This window comes from Polyodon spathula, chromosome 45, assembly GCF_017654505.1.
Source record: "Polyodon spathula isolate WHYD16114869_AA chromosome 45, ASM1765450v1, whole genome shotgun sequence".
NCBI classification, from domain to species: Eukaryota; Metazoa; Chordata; class Actinopteri; order Acipenseriformes; family Polyodontidae; genus Polyodon; species Polyodon spathula.
This window is the reverse complement of record NC_054578.1, coordinates 2,372,837-2,384,799: the sequence shown is the minus strand read 5'-3', so window position 1 is coordinate 2,384,799 and position 11,963 is coordinate 2,372,837. Positions and strand designations below refer to the sequence as shown.

The following is an 11,963-nucleotide window of genomic DNA, read 5'->3' as shown; positions in this document are numbered from 1 at the left end:
CTCCGCGGTGACTTGATAAGCGTAAGTCCATATTATTATTATTGTTATTATTATTATTAGTGGTTGTAAAATGTGTCTGATAACCTGCTTGGAGCAGTGACTTAAATAAAGCTCTGCTTTGTTCGCTGTAGTTCTTTTATTGGCCTCAGTAAGGTGCTGCTGCACAAGGTAAAATGTGCCCTTCGTTGCAGCCCTACAGCTTAATACTAAATGCAATTGAAGCAGCTTCCTGACTGAACTTGTTGAAACAAAAACGCCGTCTTCATTCCAACCAACTCAACAGACGAGGCTGAACCCTGTCACCGTGTGTAATGTGTGCGAATCCTGCGTGCACACGTATAGAAACATACGGAAGACAAGATGCTTATGGAAATGTTTTATTCCTGCCGTACTTATTAAACTTAATCATTTTTATGTGTTTAGTTTATTTTTGCCTGTTATGAGTACAAAGTAAGCATTTATGAATGAATATTTAAATAAATAGCTAGATATTAGAGATGGGTACAGGACCAGGCTCAGTGTGTGGTCTGTATAAAACACTGCAAGACCTTAATTAACAGTCACTTTTTAAAAAAAAAAAGCTCTACACTACATAAAAATACATACATACAAAGCCGAATCCCACAGAGACTTTAATGAGAAGTCATGACAGTAAACAACAGAAAAATCAACATGTGGATTTGTATGTGTTGTCCCGTAATAAACCAAGCCTGTGATCTCACTTGATCTTTCAAATTCTCTTTCCCACGCACCAGGGGACAGTCTTTCCCCTCAAACAATTATCTTCTTAAATGATCAAATATTTTAATACGTTCTCCATCAAAAAAAAAAAAAAAAAAAAAAAAAAAAGTGCAGGATAGAGTTCATTCAAAAATAGCAAAACATTAAAAAAAACAGAAACCCTGAGAGGGTGGCATTTTCTCTTTCTCACATAAAAAGGCAGATCCTAAATTAATTAATGGCCTCAACAGGATCAAATAACTATTTTAGAAACTAGTTGGGGTCAAACCCTGGACTGTAACTGATCATGAGGGCCAGATTTGACTATCACTGGACTAGAGAAAAATAAAAAAATAAAACATTCTTCTAGCACAGGGCTTCTCGACCTCACTCCTCAGGCCCCCTGTGCCGGCTGGTTTTCATTCCAACTGAGCTCTCAATTACTGATCTATACCTTTAATTGAATTGATAGTTGCGTAATTATACCTTTTTACTTGTTGTCAGCTCTTCGAGAATTTCAGATTTCAAGTGAGCCAGAATATTTTAGAAGGAACTTGAACTGTGACTGTTTAAGACAGGGGTGGGGAACCCATGTTCCTGGAGGGCCAGTGTCCCTCCTGGCTTTTGTTCCAACTGTGCCCTAAAAACCTAATTAGACCAATAATTGGTTAATTGGTCCAATTAAGTAATTTTGGGCACAGTTGGAACAAAAAGCAGGAGGGGCACCGGCCCTCCAGGATCAGGGTTCCCCACCCCTGGTTTAAGAGCTGAAAACAAGTACAAAGGGCTAATTAAGCAATTACTCAACACTGCCTCCTGGTGGATCTTTTCAATGCCAATGTACAATTCAATATGTAACAAAAATAAAGATGTACTTACTTTTGCATGTTTCAATTAAATACATTTACTCAGCTTTATTTAGTGTTTAGTTCAAAATTATAAACTACTTTTTGGTGGCGTAAGGATATTTAATAATAAAAAAAAAAAAACATTTTTTCCCTAAAAAATATATTTTTCTTTTGATTCCACGGTTTGACCTGGATTGTAAATGCAATATGTCCCTTCAGGGTGCCTGCTGTAGTGCATATTTATGAAGATATAATATTTATCATTAATACCTCAATATCCTAGGCCATCCCCACTATGTTGGTAATATAGAAACCAGGTCGATTTAAATCACTTGATTTTTTAAAAAAAACACGTTTTCCTTTACTACCTATTTTATATAGCTTCTTAAGGACAAGACATGAAAGGAATGTTTTAAAAACCCTTTATTAACACAAATATCTTAAACTCCTACTGTCTATAACAGGGGTGGCCAACCTTTCCCAGACCAAGAGCCAAAAAAAATAAAAACCAGGTTTATTTAGTGGTGCAATCAGAAACTTTAACAATTGAACACACTGTAAAAAGCAAAGTAGTCCTAAGTAACATTATTTGTCTCAATCTTGAAGTTCACCTGAACACAATAGCAGATACTAGTTGGAAAGACAACAGGTTGTGTTTTAAAGCGGGTTCAAAGGGACATTTTAAAAGTGAAATCAATGATATTATTGCGGTAAAACGTATTATAATCGAGGTCTGGCAATGGAACGTGAAACAAGCACTATGATTGGTTCAGCAAGGTTACAGCTGTCCGAACATTGGATGGATATGAACAATTGGAGCCTTGTCACAGATTAGAAATCACAGCACCGCTTCACAGAATTTACAGGACCTCTATTTACAGTTCTTGTTTGCAACAACAGGGTCTTGTTTACAGTTACAGAGGGACATAGCTATAAAACTGAATGAACAACTGAGTGATACAACTATTAATTGCTCCTGAACTGTATCCCTTGAATATAGACTTCTCGGGTTGGAGGCACTCTGCTTCACCTCGTATCGCACAACGTCCCGAGGCGTCTGTATATTCATCGTATTTCATACTAAGAATGTACTTTATAATGTAACGGCTTCACAACACTGTTTAATACTGATAGATCTGTATCATCTGTAGACATTCACCAGAGTTCTCAGTTTTTATATTCAGATCCAGTGACTTCCAGGTAAAACAGGAAGCTAATCCCTGACCGAAAGCAGTCCTTTCATTGGCTTACAAAGTTTGAATACGTGTCCTTTTACACAAGTAGCGTGCGTCATTAACACAGGTAGCGACCCTCCTCCATGGAGAGAAAGATAGCAGGATCTGAAACCTTTACAGAACAAAACTTCACTTTGTGCTAGCTAACTATATTGATTATAGAAGGATAAAAATGTTAGTTTTCATCCCCAGCACTAAATTACCATTAAAAACACATTATACAGCAATTAAATTAAAATAATGTGAGAATTATTTTCACTTTAAACTTCAATAAAACACAATAAACATTTCAATGTTATTGGGAAAACACAAACAACAAGACCACCAGATTTGTCATTAAAATGATTATATAACCCATTTAAATCAGTTAAGTTTTTACTTATTTGTTAGCGTTTCTGTAAATCTAAAACCCTGAGACTGTCAAACAAGTTAATATTGCACCCTTGTAAAGGTTTGTTTTTCAATTCGTTTTTAAAATAAGGAAATTACAGGTAATCTGAACTAAATCCAATTTAAATCTTCACGACTCTCTGTTACTAACATCCAGTCCTTTGAAGTAGATCTCGAATGTTATGGGAGAAGGCTGGGGGAAGACACTCTTAATTAACCAGCATCTTAACTCTCACAGTTTAAGATTTGAAATGTAATTGAATGTACTTTGTAAAATGACAACTACGAACTTATCCCACAACGGTATACGCGGAATATATAGACTTCTCAGGGGTTAGAGGCACTCGGCTTCACCTCGTATCGCACAACGCCCCGAGGCATCTGTATATTCAACGTACTGCATACTAAGAATGTACTTTATAATGTAACAGCTTCAGAGCACTGTGTTTCGTATCAGTAAATCTGTAGACATTCACCAGAATTCTCACAGTTTTTATGTTAAGCTGCTGTTTAAAACGACTGGGATTTCTGAGTGCAGGTCAGTGAACACACAATCACATTCTGCCAGAACTTTCACAACCTGCATTTGTGTCTTTTAAGAGAACTGGAAGCAGTAGAAGACTTCCCACAGTGAGAGCAGTGATGAGGTTTCTCTACTGTGTGGAATCGCTGGTCTCTTCTAAGCTGTATATCCATCCGAAACTCTTCCCACAGTCAATCTAAGTGATGTGGATTCTCTCCAGTGTGGATTCGCTGATGTCTTTTCAAATTGCTTGACAGGCTGAAATTCTTCCCACAGTCAGCACAGACATAAGGTTTCTCTCCTGTGTGAACTCGCTGGTGGGTTTTCAAGTCACCTAACTGTCTGAAACTCTTCCCACAGTCAGCACAGACACAGGGTTTCTCTCCAGTGTGGATTCGCTGGTGCATTTTCAAGTTGCGTGACTGTCTGAAACTCTTCCCACAGTCACTACAGTGATGTGGCTTCTCTCCTGTGTGAATTAACTGGTGGGTTTTAAGATTTGTTAACTGATTGAATCTTTTCCCACATTTACTACACAGATATGGTTTATCTCCTGTGTGAATTCGCTGGTGCATTTTCAAACAGCTTAACTTACTGAAACTCTTTCCACAGTCAGCACAGAAATGCGGCTTCTCTGCAGTGTGGATTTGCTGGTGGTCTTTAAGATGTCCTAATGTACTGAAACTCTTCCCACGGTCAGCAAAGACATGCGGCTTCTCTCCAGTGTGGATTCGCTGGTGCATACTCAGGTTTTGTAACTGATTGAAACTCTTCCCACAGTCAGCCCAGGCATGTGGTTTTTCTCCAGAGTAAATTAGCTGGTGAAGTATCAGGTTTTGCAACTGAGTGAAACTCTTTCCACATTCTGCACAGGACAGAGAGCCATGCAAGCTGCTTGCTTTAAAATGATTACCCTCCTCTTTAACATGGACAGGGTCTAGTTCAGGACTCTCCTGTTTCATATGGACTAATGCTAGTTCAGGACTCTCCTGTTTAATATAGACTGCTTCTAGTGCAGGACTCTCCTCTTTAATATGGACTGATTCTAGTAGAGGACTCTTCAGTTTAATATGGACTGATTCTACTACAGGACTCTCCTGTTTAATATGGACTGATTCTAGTACAGGACTCTCCTGTTTAATATGGACTGATTCTAGTTCAGGACTCTCCTGTTTAATATGGACTGATTCTAGTACAGGACTCTCCTGTTTAATATGGACTGCTTCCAGTACAGGACTCTCCTGTTTAATATGGACAGGCTCCATCGTTGAATCTTCGCTTTCACAAGGATAATCCAGCTTTGTCTTCTGAACAAATTTCCTAAAAAGAAAAAAAAAAAAACCTGTTACAATCTCTTTCTTAGATTATATGAACTTCCCTTACCAGCTCCAGACTCCATTCAATACCATGATCACAAATGTGCTGCACTGAGTGAGATGAAGGAGCTTTCTATAACAAGGAGGAAGGAGAGATGGATCAAAATCACAGAAACAAAGACAGTTCTAAGCAGAGAAATATTCACACATTTATAAAAAGCTGCCACACATGTAACCACTCAAGCATAAGATCCTCAGGAATACTGCTTAAAAATTGACTGCACTTTCCACATAAGACAAAGGTTATTGCTGAAAAGTTTGACAGATTTGATGAAGTTCTTTTTAGTACGAAAGATTTGCACCCACAGAACTGACCAGGCAAGAGATGCAATAAACATGAATATAAACTATAAATATAAACTTCCATTCCCATGCAAACCCCACATTAGATTTGTTTAAACAGTTCTGCCTGTCAGCATCATGGAAAGCTGCTTGAAACTAAAGCATGAATCTGAAAAGTCTACCCAGGCAATGATAAAAATAAAGATTGCTACACGACTATTTTGATTCTCAATTTCTATAACTTAGATCAGACTTGTGTTCAGTATTAAACAAACCATTACGACCAGAAACACACAGAGAGGAGAAGCTGAATTAGGACTGAAGAATAAAAGAATAAGAAGCTTAACATGGCTTAAAATGAAACGCTGCGTTCAAGAAATCAAGAACAAGAAGAGTAAAACATAAAAATAAAAACACACTTAAGTTCTGTGTGCTGCACTCACGCCATTAACAAAATGCCCTGAAAACTTTACTTTAGAAACTTAGAATAAGGAATTATTTTAATGGAGGTCTGTAATCCAGCAACAAACTCAATAATTCAACAAAACAGGCAGTGAAAGGGTTACTGGAACAAGCCGAAAAAAAAAGTTATTTGTGAACTCCAACAAACCAGGTAAACATTCAGGAAATTCAAAATGAAACAGACTGCAGCTAAAAAAAACTGCCATTCACTGCATGCAGCTCTCAGAGTGCGCTAATGAAAACATCTACAGTACATGCCAACGTGCTTCCTGCGGTACATTTACTATTGTAAATAAAGCAGAACAAACTGTCAGATCAGGACTCCGCTAACACTGAGCAGGGGAGCTGCAGCATGCTGTCAGATCAGGACTCCAGTAACACTGAGCAGGGGAGCTGCAGCATGCTGTCAGATCAGGACTCCACTGACACTGAGCAGGGGAGCTGCAGCATGCTGTCAGATCAGGACTCCACTGACACTGAGCAGGGGAGCTGCAGCATGCTGTCAGATCAGGACTCCACTGACACTGAGCAGGGGAGCTGCAGCATGCTGTCAGATCAGGACTCCGCTAACACTGCGCAGGGGAGCTGCAGCATGCTGTCAGATCGGGACTCCACTGACACTGAGCAGGGGAGCTGCAGCATGCTGTCAGATCAGGACTCACTAACACTGAGCAGGGGAGCTGCAGCATGCTGTCAGATCAGGACTCCACTAACACTGAGCAGGGGAGCTGCAGCATGCTGTCAGATCAGGACTCCACTAACACTGAGCAGGGGAGCTGCAGCATGCTGTCAGATCAGGACTCCACTAACACTGAGCATGGGAGCTGCAGCATGCTGTCAGATCAGGACTCCACTAACACTGAGCAGGGGAGCTGCAGCATGCTGTCAGATCAGAGCAGGGGAGCTGCAGCATGCTGTCAGATCAGAGACTCCACTAACACTGAGCAGGGGAGCTGCAGCATGCTGTCAGATCAGGACTCCACTAACACTGAGCAGGGGAGCTGCAGCATGCTGTCAGATCAGGACTCCACTAACACTGAGCAGGGGAGCTGCAGCATGCTGTCAGATCAGGACTCCACTAACACTGAGCAGGGGAGCTGCAGCATGCTGTCAGATCAGGACTCCACTAACACTGAGCAGGGGAGCTGCAGCATGCTGTCAGATCAGGACTCCACTGAGCAACAGCATGCTGTGATCAGCAGCTGAGCATGCTGTCAGGGAGCTGCAGCATGCTGTCAGATCAGGACTCCACTAACACTGAGCAGGGGAGCTGCAGCATGCTGTCAGATCAGGACTCCACTAACACTGAGCAGGGGAGCTGCAGCATGCTGTCAGATCAGGACTCCACTAACACTGAGCAGGGGAGCTGCAGCATGCTGTCAGATCAGGACTCCACTAACACTGAGCAGGGGAGCTGCAGCATGCTGTCAGATCAGGACTCCACTAACACTGAGCAGGGGAGCTGCAGCATGCTGTCAGATCAGGACTCCACACTGAGCAGGGGAGCTGCAGCATGCTGTCAGATCAGGACTCCACTAACACTGAGCAGGGGAGCTGCAGCATGCTGTCAGATCAGGACTCCACTAACACTGAGCAGGGGAGCTGCAGCATGCTGTCAGATCAGGACTCCACTAACACTGCGCAGGGGAGCTGCAGCATGCTGTCAGATCAGGACTCCGCTAACACTGAGCATGGGAGCTGCAGCATGCTGTCAGATCAGGACTCTAACACTGAGCATGGGAGCTGCAGCATGCTGTCAGATCAGGACTCCGCTAACACTGAGCAGGGGAGCTGCAGCATGCTGTCAGATCAGGACTCCACTAACACTGAGCAGGGGAGCTGCAGCATGCTGTCAGATCAGGACTCTAACGCTAACACTGCGCAGGGGAGCTGCAGCATGCTGTCAGATCAGGACTCCGCTAACACTGCGCAGGGGAGCTGCAGCATGCTGTCAGATCAGGACTCCGCTAACACTGCGCAGGGGAGCTGCAGCATGCTGTCAGATCAGGACTCCGCTAACACTGCGCAGGGGAGCTGCAGCATGCTGTCAGATCAGGACTCCACTAACACTGCGCAGGGGAGCTGCAGCATGCTGTCAGATCAGGACTCCAGCATGCTGTCACACTGAGCAGGGGAGCTGCAGCATGCTGTCAGATCAGGACTCCCTGATTTGCGAATTGAGCATGGGAGCTGCAGCATGCTGTCAGATCAATACAATTGGCATTGTCAGATCAGGAGAATAAACAGTTAACAAAAGAAAAACACGTTGTGAAGCTTATTTGACCAAAAGTGCTTTACCAGTGTTGCTGCAAACACTTCCACAAGCAAATGTGTGATTTTAATAACCTGAAAACATCAGATGCATGTAACCCTATTAATGAATGTTTTCTACACAAACAACCATCCCTTATACAAGACACACAGCGCTGTAAACAACTTGTATTCGTGTTTACAAACTTAGTTTTAACCGTTACATTTTCAAGCACTGTATAAACCTTTAACCTGTGAAAGCGCGTTGATGGAGACGTCATTACGCAGCTTCACCAGGCGCTTTTACGCGGCACTGTAGCTGGGATACCTATTCAGTAAAAACAGGACTTGCTTCAATTCAACCCAAATAAGTCACAATAATACCCAGCGCTCCCCCTCCTTTCCAGGGTGCAAGCTTCACTACAGTACAGAGCCGAGAAATAACATTAAAACTGATAGAGCAACTTATTCAACACACCCGCACTTCAAACAGAGACTAGTGTAAGTGCTCTCACGGAGCAGGATGGAGGCGTTATTTGTTTTTAAAATTGTTAAATTGCTTGGTATTAATTCATCTTTGTTAAGTGTTTTGTTTTTGTTTTCCCCAGGCTCTCTCGGTGTGCCGCTGTGTGAGTGTAACAGAATTATTATTTTCAATAAGAACCCTGTTTCTTAAAATATTATTACATGAAACAAATTGTTTTCGGTAAAACTAATCAAATGTAAGTATCTTTAATCAAATGAATTTATATTTAAAATCTTACTCGTTGATTCAGCCACGCCTGCCTCCTCTCTCTGCTTCAGGGAAAAAAAAAATATTGCGAGGGAAAACAAACCCGCCCCGTCGCCTGCTATTGGCTGCGGGGTTATTCCCTTGCGAAGAGCCCTCCGGTGATTGGACGCGCTGGGGCTCTCCTAACCAATAGGGGATCAGGTCTGTGTCAGTTACCGTAAAATTAAGAAAACATGCGCATTTTTATTCTAGGGTACCGTTCATAATAATAATAATAATAATAATAATAATAATAATAATAATAATAATAATAATAATAATAATAATAATGTGGTGATGTATATGTAAACAGGAGATTATAGTTGTATTAATTATATTACAAAAATGATAAAAGTTACCAGCTGATCTGTCAGTTTATAAAATGACAAGAAAATGTTGGTTCAATTATAGAATAGTCGGTTCATTTATAAAGTTGCACATGGCTGATAATAGCTTGTATCGCTGTCCTGTATAATACAAACACACGAGTCAATACACTCGTTTAAATTCGAGTATTAACTTTCCAGATACCGTTTGCAGATTTAATAATCTCTCTCCCATTGAAATGAATGACAAACCCTCTCCCTGCTATTCTCACGTCTCCCAGTAGATGGCGCCAGGACTCCACGCAAGTACTGGCTGCAGGTAAGCGACACAGCGCCGGCGCAACAAATCTGTGCGCAGTTTCACAGTCAATGCGATTGCATGGGCAGTGGTGCTGGAACACATTTTAAAGATGTTTACTATTAGTACTATGAAAGATTTGCATGTATACTTGTATCAATATATTTATGTATTTTTTCATGATGGTTTTTATTTTCAGTATGTTTCTAACTGTGTATGGAAACCGAAGAGAGCCCACGACTCAAAAGAAAGTGGCTACAAAGCCTTTCAATATGTTACTTCAGCCATTAAACATGTATATAGCAAGTGCTAAAAGAAATATGGTAATCCAAACTTGGGTAACATTGAAATTAGAGAGATAATTTAACGTTATGATGAATATCATCCTTGTTTTGAATTATTTACAGGTTATTGAATAAACAAAGTAACTCGACTTGGATTCATCTGATGTCAGCACTTGGTGGCTAGTTGTAATTAGTAATGTTAAACTATTGTAATGCTGGAGTGTATTTTCTATTGTTTTGGTCAGGTTACAATATTTGCAATAATACGATTATTTTATAAATATTATTTGTTAGAATTAAACAGATGTAGAATATTTAGGTTGCTATATGATAGGTGTTATTTTATTCTGAATACACTACAGCAAATATTATTATTTGGTGTTTTGCGCAATATTATGCTGATGTTGCTTTAATTGGAAGAGATACGCGCTGTGACGTTGCTGGTCATTGAGTTCTGTATTTTAATTCAGAAAACAAAAGGAAAAACTTGTGCCTAAGGACATAGGGTATTGAACGAAGAAATCTCGTCTTTGACATTGTTTGAACACTTTGTGAACCCGGCTAAACTTTACCGGCTTACTCTGTTGTGCTGTCCGCTTCTGCACAAGCATTTGCTTTTTACTCTTGGTAGCGTAAGGGACCAGAGTTCGAGTAATAGAATATATACAAATGTTGCGCCCTGTGTGTTCAAATAGGAAACTATTCGAAAATTCCCATCCCTAATCCTAATAAAAACACTATCAAAACAATATTCACAATACAGAAGAATAACCGGGACATCTTACTGTGAGACTGGACATGATGTGAACGAAATGTTGAATTCACAGCAAATAAAGCTGCTGTTTTATCTGCAAGATGGGGAACTGACGCCAAACAAGGCAGAACGTTACCTTTTTTTTTTCTCTGTCATAATGAAGCCACCACTATTTCTTTTTTCCTAGTTACTTTCTTATGATTTATTGATTTCAGCGCTTTCCTTTTGGCTTACTGAGTTGCTTAGTTGTAGAAACCCCGATTTGTGAAAGATTTTCCGCGGGAACGAGTACCAACACAACACTTCGGTACGCAGCCTCAGATTTCTGACTCTACAACAAATATGACGCGCGGTTTGTAAATTAATTTTTTAATTAATAACATCTTTTTCGACACGCTGGCCCATTTTCCTGGATTCATGAAACGGAAGCCACATGCACTATATATATATATATATATATATATATATATATATATATATATATATATATATATATATATATATATATATATATATATATTATACTAGTTAAATGTAACCGGCCCGGTTGGGTCTGTGGTGCATCATAACTACCGGCCAAACTGCGCTCTCTACCGGTTACTGGTTAATGTGGGACCGTGGAAATGGCGATGCGCGTGCACGTTTGGGAGAATTACTCGTGTAAATCAAAGAGAGGGATAGGGTAAATCTCATTTACTCGTGTAAATGAGTGAACGCACTGGAAAATCCACGCCCATTTTCGCATGGAAACCCGCATTCCACGTGTAAATGCAAATGAGCGTGTTTATCCATGCTGTGTCTGGTCTGTCATGTTGTAGATCTCTTGTGGGTTTACAGTTCTGTATAAAAACAACTTACCATGAACTGCGTTATGCCTGTGTTATAGTATTAGTGAAGCTGTATGAGAATACCCTTGCTGCTTAAATGTCTAACTGAATTGATTCCCGTCCTTTTTTTGATCCCAGCTATGTCCAAAGACAAGTTTTATTTGTTTGCATCATTAATATTTGATACAACAGTAAATCCAACACAGCTTAAAAGAAAGGAGAGAATCTCTGACAACATGAGACTCCTCAGATCGCTGCTGTCCAATTGAGACTGGCGGCTGAGGTAACCTTCACAGTTGCCAAGTCCGCTTATAATAAGAGTCAAAAGCGTAAGACCCCAATAAATAAATATTTTAACCCAATAATAAAAATAATTTGAATAATAATATTTTCTCTATGTGCAAGTCGTTTTTATAGTCTAATTGTGTTAGGGACTATTTTCCTCAGCGGAAGGTTACCCGACGAAATATCATAAGTTCAAGGTAAATATAGGTTTTAAAGTTTTTTTTTTTTTTTTTTTTTAAAGAGAAAATAAAAACATATCATTTTCTAATGCGTGCCCTACCATGTGGTAGATGACCTTGACTTTCCTTAGCGCCTTCGCCTTGGGACGCAT

The 11,963-nt window shown here is 40.3% G+C and overlaps 2 protein-coding genes across 6 annotated transcripts in view; both read left to right on the top strand.

Annotated features, from left to right (window-relative positions):
• Positions 1–11,963, top strand: part of LOC121305919 (receptor-type tyrosine-protein phosphatase H-like) — a 364,307-nt gene that overhangs the window by 293,531 nt on the left and 58,813 nt on the right. The gene's annotated exons all lie outside the window — the stretch shown is intronic.
• LOC121305928 (zinc finger protein 829-like) overlaps positions 1–11,963 on the top strand; it is a 219,917-nt gene that overhangs the window by 200,635 nt on the left and 7,319 nt on the right. The window lies entirely within an intron of this gene.